This window comes from Lathyrus oleraceus, chromosome 5 (assembly GCF_024323335.1).
Source record: "Lathyrus oleraceus cultivar Zhongwan6 chromosome 5, CAAS_Psat_ZW6_1.0, whole genome shotgun sequence".
NCBI lineage: Eukaryota > Viridiplantae > Streptophyta > Magnoliopsida > Fabales > Fabaceae > Lathyrus > Lathyrus oleraceus.
In genome coordinates, this window is record NC_066583.1 from 540136495 (window position 1) to 540147190 (window position 10696).

Genomic DNA, 10696 nt, shown 5'->3' on the forward strand with positions numbered 1-10696 from the left:
GCTTAAGAAGAGTATTCTTGAGGAAGGACATCGTAGTGGGTTGAGTATTCACCCTGGAGCTACGAAGATGTACCATGATTTGAAGAAGTTATTTTGGTGGCCGGGAATGAAGAGAGAAATTGCGAGTTTTGTTTATTCTTGTTTGACTTGTCAGAAGTCGAAGATTGAGCATCAGAAGCCGTCTGGGCTAATGCAACCGTTGGCTATTCCAGAGTGGAAGTGGGATAGTATCAGTATGGATTTTGTTTCTGGTTTACCGAGAACAATTAAGAATTTTGAAGCTATTTGGGTGATTGTTGACAGATTGACAAAGTCGGCTCATTTCATTCCGATTAGAATGGATTATCCGTTAGAGAAGTTAGCTGAGTTGTATATTGAGAAAATTGTAAGTTTGCATGGTATTCCGTCGAGTATTGTTTCGGACAGAGATCCTAGATTTACCTCGAAATTCTGGGAAGGTTTGCAGAATGCTTTGGGAACTAAGCTGAGATTAAGTTCTGCATATCACCCGCAGACTGATGGTCAGACTGAGAGAACGATTCAGTCATTAGAGGATCTTTTGAGAGCTTGTGTTTTGGAGAAGGGAGGTGCTTGGGATTGTTATTTACCTTTGATTGAGTTTACCTACAACAATAGTTTTCATTCGAGCATTGGTATGGCGCCGTTTGAAGCTTTGTATGGTAGGAGATGTCGGACACCGTTATGTTGGTATGAGTCCGGTGAGAGTGCTGTGGTTGGACCGGGGATTGTTCAACAGACTACAGAAAAGATTAAGATGATTCAGGAGAAGATGAGAATTGCTCAGAGTCGTCAGAAGAGTTATCATGATAAGAGGAGGAAGTCACTTGAGTTCCAAGAGGGAGATCATGTGTTTCTTCGTGTTACTCCGATAACAGGTGTTGGTCGGGCTTTGAAGTCGAAGAAGTTGACACCTCGATTTATTGGTCCTTATCAGATTTTGGAGAGGATAGGAGAAGTAGCCTATCGTATCGCTTTACCGCCGTCACTTGCGAATTTGCATGAGGTTTTTCATGTGTCTCAGTTGAGGAGGTACATTCATGATCCGTCGCATGTAGTCCAAGTAGATGATGTACAGGTGAGAGACAACCTGACTATTGAAACATCACCTATGAGGATTGAGGATCGAGAGTTGAAGCAGTTGCGGGGTAAAGAGATTGCCTTAGTGAAGGTAGCTTGGGGAGGACCAGCAGGTGGCAATGTGACTTGGGAACTGGAGAGTCAGATGAAAGAGTCATATCCAGAGTTATTTGCTTGAGGTATGTTTTCGAGGACGAAAACTCTTTTAGTGGGGGAGAGTTGTAACACCCCGATTAAAATAAGAGAATTATTTAATTGAGTTAATATTATTTTATTAATTTAATTAAATAAAGTTGAATTATTGGATTATTATTATTATTATTTTGGAATAATAATTATTTGGAAAATATATAAGTTGGAAATAAGAGAAAGAGTCTCATTTTGGAACAGAAGGGTTTTACGTGAAAAAGCAGAGAAGCATCGTGAAAGAGGAAAAGGGCAAGAGAAGGAGCAAGAGCAAAGGTTGAAGAACGGAAAAGCTTGAAGCTCAAAGAATTGCCGGATTATCTCAGGTAAGGGGGGTTTAATCGTCGTTTAATGGGTATTATAGATTAACATGTAATGGGTAGTGATAAACCGTTGAATTGACCCTAATTGGGATTTAGAATGCTGAGAAAATTATGATGAATAAGTTGTATGAAACTGAAATTTAATCGATAGTTGTATGTGTCGTGAATTTCCAATAATGTAGTTTTTTACGGAAGTTGAATCGGAGGTCCGGAAGTCCTCCAACGGCGGAAAATGCGGAGAATTCTGCATTCTGCCTTGTGTTAGCGCAGGGACTGCTTTTTTTGCCTGCGTTAACCGGTTAACCCAGGGCGTTAACCGGTTAACACTGTTATATTTTGTGAAAGTGTGCTGTATTGCCTGCGTTAACCGGTTAACCCAGGGCGTTAACCGGTTAACACTGTTGCGTTTTTCCAGAAAATGTATTTTTCCTGCGTTAACCGGTTAACCCAGGGTGTTAACCGGTTAACACTGTTGCAGTGTGGAAAAAATTGTTAATTTTATGTTGTGAACACAATTGGTGAGTGGCCTATTGTAGTTAATTATGATGAGTAATTTTGTTGGGTTATGTGATGAAGAGTTGATGCAAATATGTTGATAAGTTGTGTTAAAGTTGTTGAAAATATTGAGTTGAAGGCTTGATGAGCCAAAATTGATTATAAGTTGTTTTGTTGAAAATACTGAGTTGTAGGCTGATGAGCCAAAGTTGATTATAAGTTGTTTTTGTTGAAAAAGCTGTTGTGTTGCTGTTATTATTATGTTGTTGAAATTACAAGTCGTACATTCCATATACATTCATATGCAAAAAGTCGGAGCTTTGCTCACACCACGTTGGCCTGGATTGGCAAAAAGTCGGAGCTTTGCTCACACCACGTTGGCCTGGATTGGCAAAATTTTAAGTTGAAAGTTGAAGGCTTATGCCTTGATGCCCACTAAACTGGCAATGATTTTAAGTTGGGAGTTTTACTCCGAATGGTACCACATGCATAACGAGTCGAGTCTCATTTGAGTTGCATTTTATGTTGTTGTTGAGTTGCATTTTATGTTGTTGTTGAGTTGCATTTTACGTTGTTATTGAGTATGATAATTGAGTTGATGTGCCGTTACTGAATGCATGATATGATTAGGGTGATTAACGTGTAACTTTACTTAACATAACATGATAATTTATAATGGTTGTTATATCGATTGAGGAACTCACCCTTACAACTATTTTTCAGGTAACGAGCAGTGATTGAGTAGAAGCTAGCGCCTGGAGTCTAGTGTAGTCTACATAGTGGGTCGTGCTCTGATAGATGTAACATCGGGGCGGGACGTTTAATTGTTTTATCGTTGGTTGTTGAACCTTTTACCTGTAAAACCTCATATGTTTTAATTGGTTGACATGATTTCTATCCGCTGCGTATTTTTGAAATGTTTCATGGTTGATGTAATAAAAGAGCATGACAGTTGTTATGATGAATGATGTGATTCGAAGATGTGACACCCTTGTTTGTGTATTTACTCTGATAAATAATTGTTGTTGTTATTAAATATTTGGGGTATTTTTAGAAGGGTGTTACACAAGCCACAAGGCAAACTCAAATGAGTTAGCATCAACCTACAAAACAACACAAGGTTAGCCAATCATCAACCAATTAGTCAAACTCAAATGAATGAGCCACTCCATTCATGGCAATGTGCCTTTGAACCTGAAATTCACAATCCAAACAGTGAGTCCAAACCACTAGGTCAAAGCCTAGGGTCAAAAGAGGGTCAAACATTCAAAACAGAACATGAAATTTAACATGAGTCAACTTCAATCACATCTTGACACATTCCAAAAGGTCTCATATCCATATCACTAACCAAAAGCATTTCATGATCAATTGAAGTTCAAGGCAATTTTAAAGCTCAAATATGACCAACCAGAATGAAAAATCTCAATTAAATCAGAAATGATTCAAATAATTCCAACAAAATTCATGATCAATCACAACATTCATAACATGCATCACAAAAAAAATCAGGAGCATAGGATATCATCTGGCATGGCAAACACATCATTCAAGTTGAACATCACAAGGTGTGACACAAATTGTCACACCAACTTAACACATCCATAAAACAGAAATTACAAGTGATAAAAATACCAAATCAACACCAAAATGTCAAGCAATATGTCTAGTTATAGCATGCAAAATTTCACATTCATTGGATCAAAGACCAACATTTCACAACATGATAACCAAGGCAAGGTCAAATATGGACATGTACTCAAACATTCTAGCACCAAAAAATATCCAGCCAAGCACAACTTGCATTTTGATAATCACAAAAAATTAGACAACATGAGGATCACATTGCAAAAAATTGGAGGTCAATTGGATTAATTTTCAATTTATGGTGAATTTTTGAAGTTGAGAAGAATTGAAAAAAAAAAAATGAACATAGCATGAAAATAATGGAAAAAAGGAAATACAAGGCAAATGAGAAATGTTCTGGCCAAGGATCGAACTGGTACCACATTTGAATCTACATGCGCGCCACAGCCAAAACGACACAGTTTCAGCATACAAACCCTAAAACGCGCGTTGTGCATGGATTTGAAAATCCGCAGGTAATACGCATGAACTCATGGCAAAATCCGTAGGTAACCTGGAAAATGCTATGAATCTCTTGAAGAACACGATGAAGATCATGAAGATCTTCATCCAACTTTTCCAGATTTTTTTTCAAAAGTTCCAGAAATGAAAATCAAGCATATCAATCAACTCGCCACGCATCATACATCAAGAATCCAACAATATTTCATGCAAAAACAATCAAACACGCATGGATCGAAGGAATCAAGAATCATCATCAAAACTTCAATTGCATGTAACTTTGTGTATATAGCATCATTTCACTCGATTTAAAGCTCAGATTCATCACCATTCAATGAACTACACAATAGGCATAATGAATTTGTGAATTAAAGAGGTCGAAAAAGTAACCTCTTGATGAGCAGCAACTGGAATCGTGTATTACAAGGCTTGGCAAGTCCTCAGATCTCTTCCAATATGCTTCTTGAGATGAATGATGATGAATGTGAGGCTCAAATGCACATGAATTCAGCTGAATCTCCAACTGCCATGGATGCTTCACTCTTTACACCTAGCTCAAACAGCCACGATTTCTCTTGCTTACACGTCCAAATGTGCTCAATTATGCTCCACGATAATGAAATGATCAATGAAAAGTGTTTAGGTTTGAAGAATTTTGGAAAAAAAGTGAGAGAAAAAATTGGAGAATTTTGTTGAATCTAGATCTGAAATGTTGATTCTGATCAAAACAGTTATGATTAAGCATATATACTCCATGCTAATCATGTTTAGGAAATGTTTAGGACCAATGCAAAAGAGTTTAATCCATTTTGTGGTGTAAGTGCAAAAAATGCAATTTTCACTCCATGCACCCTCATGCACGTGAACAGTGCATGTTCTGGCCCAAAACCCACTTAAAAACACCCCATGCAAGGTTTGAAATTGATTTGGTATGCTCATGATCATTCAAAAAGAGTTTATGAAATTTCCTCCCAAAATCTTCATGAGTGAGCACATGCCTATGCAATGAGATTTCATTCCAAGTGATAGTATGCTTGGAAAATACACGTTACAAGGATCAAAGTGCAAAAAGAACCATCCAAATTGGAGTTTTGGTTTGAAAGTTATGCCCATTTGAAGTTTAAACCACACTTTGCCATGATTGGACCATATCTCCTCAACCACACATGAGAAATTCATGATCTTAGACTTTTTGGAAATGGGAGAGAAAGATCTTCAACTTTCATGTTGGACAAAATTTCATTTGAATCTTTCTTGATGATGTAATCTTGAGTTTAAGTTGGTCCAAAATCTTTCCATTTTTGGAAAGTTCAAATTACAGGTCACTTGCTATTTTTGGAAAGTCTTGACCTGACCTCAAATTCTTCAATGTTGATGTTTGAAATGTCAAATGAGACTTATTTGAACATGAATGAGGCATCTCTGACCACTTCCCACCTCCAAATCCACAGTTGACTTTGCAGTTGACTTGATCATGCACAGATGATTTTGAGCCTCAACCACTTGATGAAATGGCTCCAAAAATGAAACCCTAGCTTATACAAGCTCAATAAAATCATATGATGATCTCCATCTCAATAAAGACCTCATCTCCTTGCAAAACCCTGACTAGTAGAATGCAACTGATTAGGGTTGACTAGAGGTCAAAACCCTAATCCCAAGGAACATGATCAGGCACAATGAACCTCTTGGTGATGATAAAACCATGATGATGGTGATATACTCTGGAAAATAAGATAACACTCATCCTCCTTGAGGAATCAATAAACCCTAATTGAAGCACAAACCCTCAGATGGCTAGTGATCAATTCATGAGACTCTCAAGCTAGAATCTTTTAACCTCTCTATCTTCTGAGCAACACTTAGGAGGATGACTTCTTATTATCAGATGATATGCAATATGCAATGCCTAATGTCCTAAAACATGAAATGCAATGTGCTAAGCTAGTCCCAAGAGAGGAGGGCAAATTTTGAGGTGTTACAGCAACTTCTCTATAACTTCCAACTTTGCTTGATCCACTTCTAAGCTTTTCTTTGAAATTTTATGCTAAAGAACAATACATTCCTTCACCCTAAAATGGAACTTCTCCCAATTTAGCACAAGATTGTTTTCTTCACATCTGCTCAACACCAAATCCAAGTTATCAAGGCATTTCTTGAATGATTCTCCAAAAACAGAGAAATCATCCATGAAAACCTCCATAGAATTTTCAATGATGTCTGAAAATATCGCCATCATGCAACGTTGAAATGTGGTCGGAGCATGGCATAGTCGAAAAGGCATTCTTCTAAAATAAAAAGTACCATAAGGATAAGTGAATGTGGTTTTCTCTTGATCTTCAAGTGCAATGGCTATTTGATTGTAGTCAGAGTACCCATCTAAGAAGCAATAATATTTCTTACCAGCCAACCTATCCAACATTTGATCAATAAATGGTAGGGGAAATGATCCTTCCTTGTGGCCTTGTTCAGCTTTCTATAATCCATACGAATCCTCCAGCATGTATTGGTTATCGTAGGAATTAATTCATCTTTTTCATTATTGAACACTGTCATGTCACCCTTCTTGATTATTTAAGTTCTTGATGCTTACTCCTTGTGCTTGAAACTAGTTCTTGGTCTCTTGAATGAAGAATTTATAAATGTTTTCCAACTGATTATTCCCTTGATTTGCCACCGGCTTAGGTGCAGAAAAACCAGGGAGGATGTTGTGGTACTTAATTTGCTTGAGGCTTTGGTTGATTTTGGTTATTACTCCATGAGAAATTGGGGTGATTGCGCCAACCAGAATTGTAAGTGTTGTTGTAGAGTTTGTTATACTTGTTGTTGCTAACATAGTTAACTGAAACTAGATTTGTTGATCATTCTTCAAATAAATGATCACCTCTATAATATTCAAGCACCTTTGATGTGTCAGTAACTACCTCGACAGGTTCAGGCTTTGTCACTTCTGGAGTCATCATATTCTTCATCATCTGATGGATTTGAACCACCTGAGTAGCTAGAGTTGTGGTCTCAGTGATCTCATGAACACCAAAAAATCTCTTTTGAGTCGAATAAGGAGTTTCCCTAGTGACATGCCATTCTGCAGCAAACTTCAAGAAAACAACAAAATTCTTCAGTTTAAACCATCAATATTCCCTAATTAAACATCCACACATACTAAAGCATGCCAAGGATTCAAACACCATTGCGATAAAATATAATCCAAACTATTTATTTTCATGCTCAACCACTTTCATGACAACACCTTCATTTTTTCAAACATTTTATCCAAGCATATTTCAACAATATAAAATAGGTTTTGACTTCCAAATATTGTTGACACTCCGAACCAACTGCAAACTTTATTTCACATACCTAAAAGAATTGGACACTCAGAAAAAATATGTGGCCTCTTCTCTACTAACGTATCAAACTTTGTTTCACCAATTCTTTCAACTCAACATTTTCTAATAAGTTTATTAGCTCGTTAAAGGATTCTCTTTCTTGATCCATGTTGAAAAGTATATTTCCGGCAAATATGTTTATATCGTATCCACAGAGATTTGGTGATATTATCGCCGTTCTATAATCTCAATTGTTGTAAGTTTAAAAAGTAACCAAGTTGTTTTTGAGTAAATTGTTATCTCTTAATTAAAATGACATTAAGACAATGAAATTAGTTTTAAATCAAATATAAAAGCTTGCCAAGATTGGAGTTCACTATCCCAATTTCTTATGTTTCCCTAGTGACAACTATATGGACTCAAAGTTATTGATAATATTCAAGTATCCTCTCAATAACATTTATTTCTAAATGAGATTGTGATAATCACTATATTAATCTTTAGACGATTTCTCCATCTAACTATTAATATAACAATCTTTAATGTTTGATACAAAAGAAAAGTAGTGTATAAATCTATTTCTACAATGTATTCACTACTTGAAAGCATACTTAAAGTCAAGATTTGAACAACCTTTCTCAACAATAACTCAAATCTGAATATTTAAAACAGGGTGAAAGTATCAATCCATACATCAATAATCAATTGTCACATACAAGAGTTAATAGGAATACATAATCAATAAGGGATAGCTACTACCTCCAAATCTTGCCAAAGTGGGGTTTAGCTCCTCATCACCATGTTTGACAGCAAATGAAAATGGAATGCATTCAAAAATGGCCTCTAGATTTCTTTTACAAAACTTGTGGTAATCCCTCCTTTTCTCCCCATGTGAGGTTAAAGAGTTCATACTTTCTCTAATAATCTCCTTTTGATCAAAAACAGAAAAGTGGTCTCAAAAGGTTCTAAAAATGTCACACTTAAGTTTGGCTCCAAACATAACAAGTGGCCCAAACTAATTAAAAGGCTTGTTGTCTTCGCAGGGTTCGCGGCGCCAACTTGTGTCACGGCGCGAACTGAAGGAAATGCAGTTTATTTGCCTTGCAAACTTCCTCAACACTTTTTCTTCCAAACTTTATTCTTCAAGTGTGCTTCCAACATGCCCATCAAGCTCCTTCCAAATTTTGCTCATGCAATCCAATGCTCTCTTGTCCACAATTTCTACAAAACTAACAAATAAGTGAAATATCTACTCAAAACATAATTAAAATAAACTTAATTGCATATTTACTAAATTGTGAGAATAAAAGTGTGTAAATTCGATAAGAAAATGGTAAAAGGGACCAATAATAATATATGAAAAGTAGTGATAATTGGTCCCTAACAACTCTCCCCAACTTATCATTTTGTTTGTCCCTAAACAAAAGTTTTTCACCAAAGTAACCAAAGTAATGAAACAAGAGAATGAAACAAGGATTAACCAAAGACACTCAAATGGTTCAAAAGTGTACGGCCCTTTCACAATCCACTTACCTCAATGCTAGACAAAACATGAACAAGAACAATGGTTGGGTGCAAATGACATACCAAGAAATTCAAAACAATACATGTCAAAATTGAATCAAACTTATACACACATCATAATAATGATGAATAAACATGAGGGTTTTCTTTCACTCATTCGAACAATTAAATCAACATCAACTCGAATCATGCGGTCATCAAAGCAAACACTAAATCATGTGAAAAAATGAGAATCAAGAGGTCATTCAAAGGTTGTAATGTGGCTTGGGTTAAAAAGAAAGGGTATGATTAAGGGAATTCAAACAAAAATGCCTATCCCAAGGGAGCATTCCCATAAATTCAAACTGAACAACAAATTCTATTTTTGATCCCAATTTTTCTTCTTTTCTTATTTTTCAACAACAACACAACCATGAGCTCTCTTTTTGTTTTTCTTTTTACTAGCTCCATAATTTCAAAGGTGACTTATTGTTCTTGTTTCTTTTCACAATTTCACCTTTTATAAAACACCACTTTTTCAAGTTTTTATCAACTCTTCTAAGTTACTCTCCCCAACTTTAGACTTCAAGACAAAAATTTATTCAATAATGCTCCCTACTTAGACATAGGCAAAAGACAAAAATTTCAAACAAAATCGGTTGAGGTTTCAATTGAAACGAAAGAAATTATGATTAATTTATTCTCAATATTTTTAATGGAATTTGCACTTATCAATCAAATGAATCCTAATACAAGCTCAAAGGGGTTAAACTAAGGATCACTCCTCACAAGGTTAGTTGATTCAAAACTTTTTTGGCCAAGTGGTTTTTCTCAATAACAAACAATGCCTCTATCACTTTCACAATTTTCACAAAAATAGACTAATGCATGATTTAGCATGATAAGAATGAATTGAAATAATATTCGGTCTCCCGCATTTAATGCACAATGGAAGGCTACCCCACAATTGGTTAAGTTCTACTTTGATTCAAAATTGACATGTATCTCAAGGAATTTTTGATAGGAAATTTGCAACACACCATCAAACTATTCATGTTAAGTCTAGAAAGCGGTAAAGTGTACCTTGAAATATCGACAACCAATTCTTATCATCACCACTCGAAGTGTCCTAGGCTTCCTTCCTTGCAAGCATCACTTGGTTCCTTAAAGCTTAACTCAAGAACGAGAACAATTAAACAAAAGAGTGGGGCATACCAAAGTTCATAGAAACACATAATTAAACTTCACAATAAAGATACATGCAATTAACAAAACAAAATTTCACGATGAAACGAGAGCCACCAAAAGTACAACAAAAAACAAACAAACGAGAAACACCAACATGTGATGCTTCCTAAAGTACAACCATAATTAAAAACACAATAATAATAATAATAATAATAATAATAATAAATCTAATACTACCCAAACCAAGGTCTTCAATCCTCCTCATCAACACCACCGCCCACGGACCCAATGACATCTTCCATGTCTTCATCATGACCCGCACCACTAGCTTGACCACTACCTCCTGCACCCCCCATGAATGTTGGCCTGCCCTCAGGCCAATTAGAGTAAGATACATACTCCGCCTGAGTCGGAAAAGTGCGGGCTTTGGGTGCCAAGAATGTGTTCTGGAACTGCTGCTGCATGGCATCAAATAAGAATGATTGC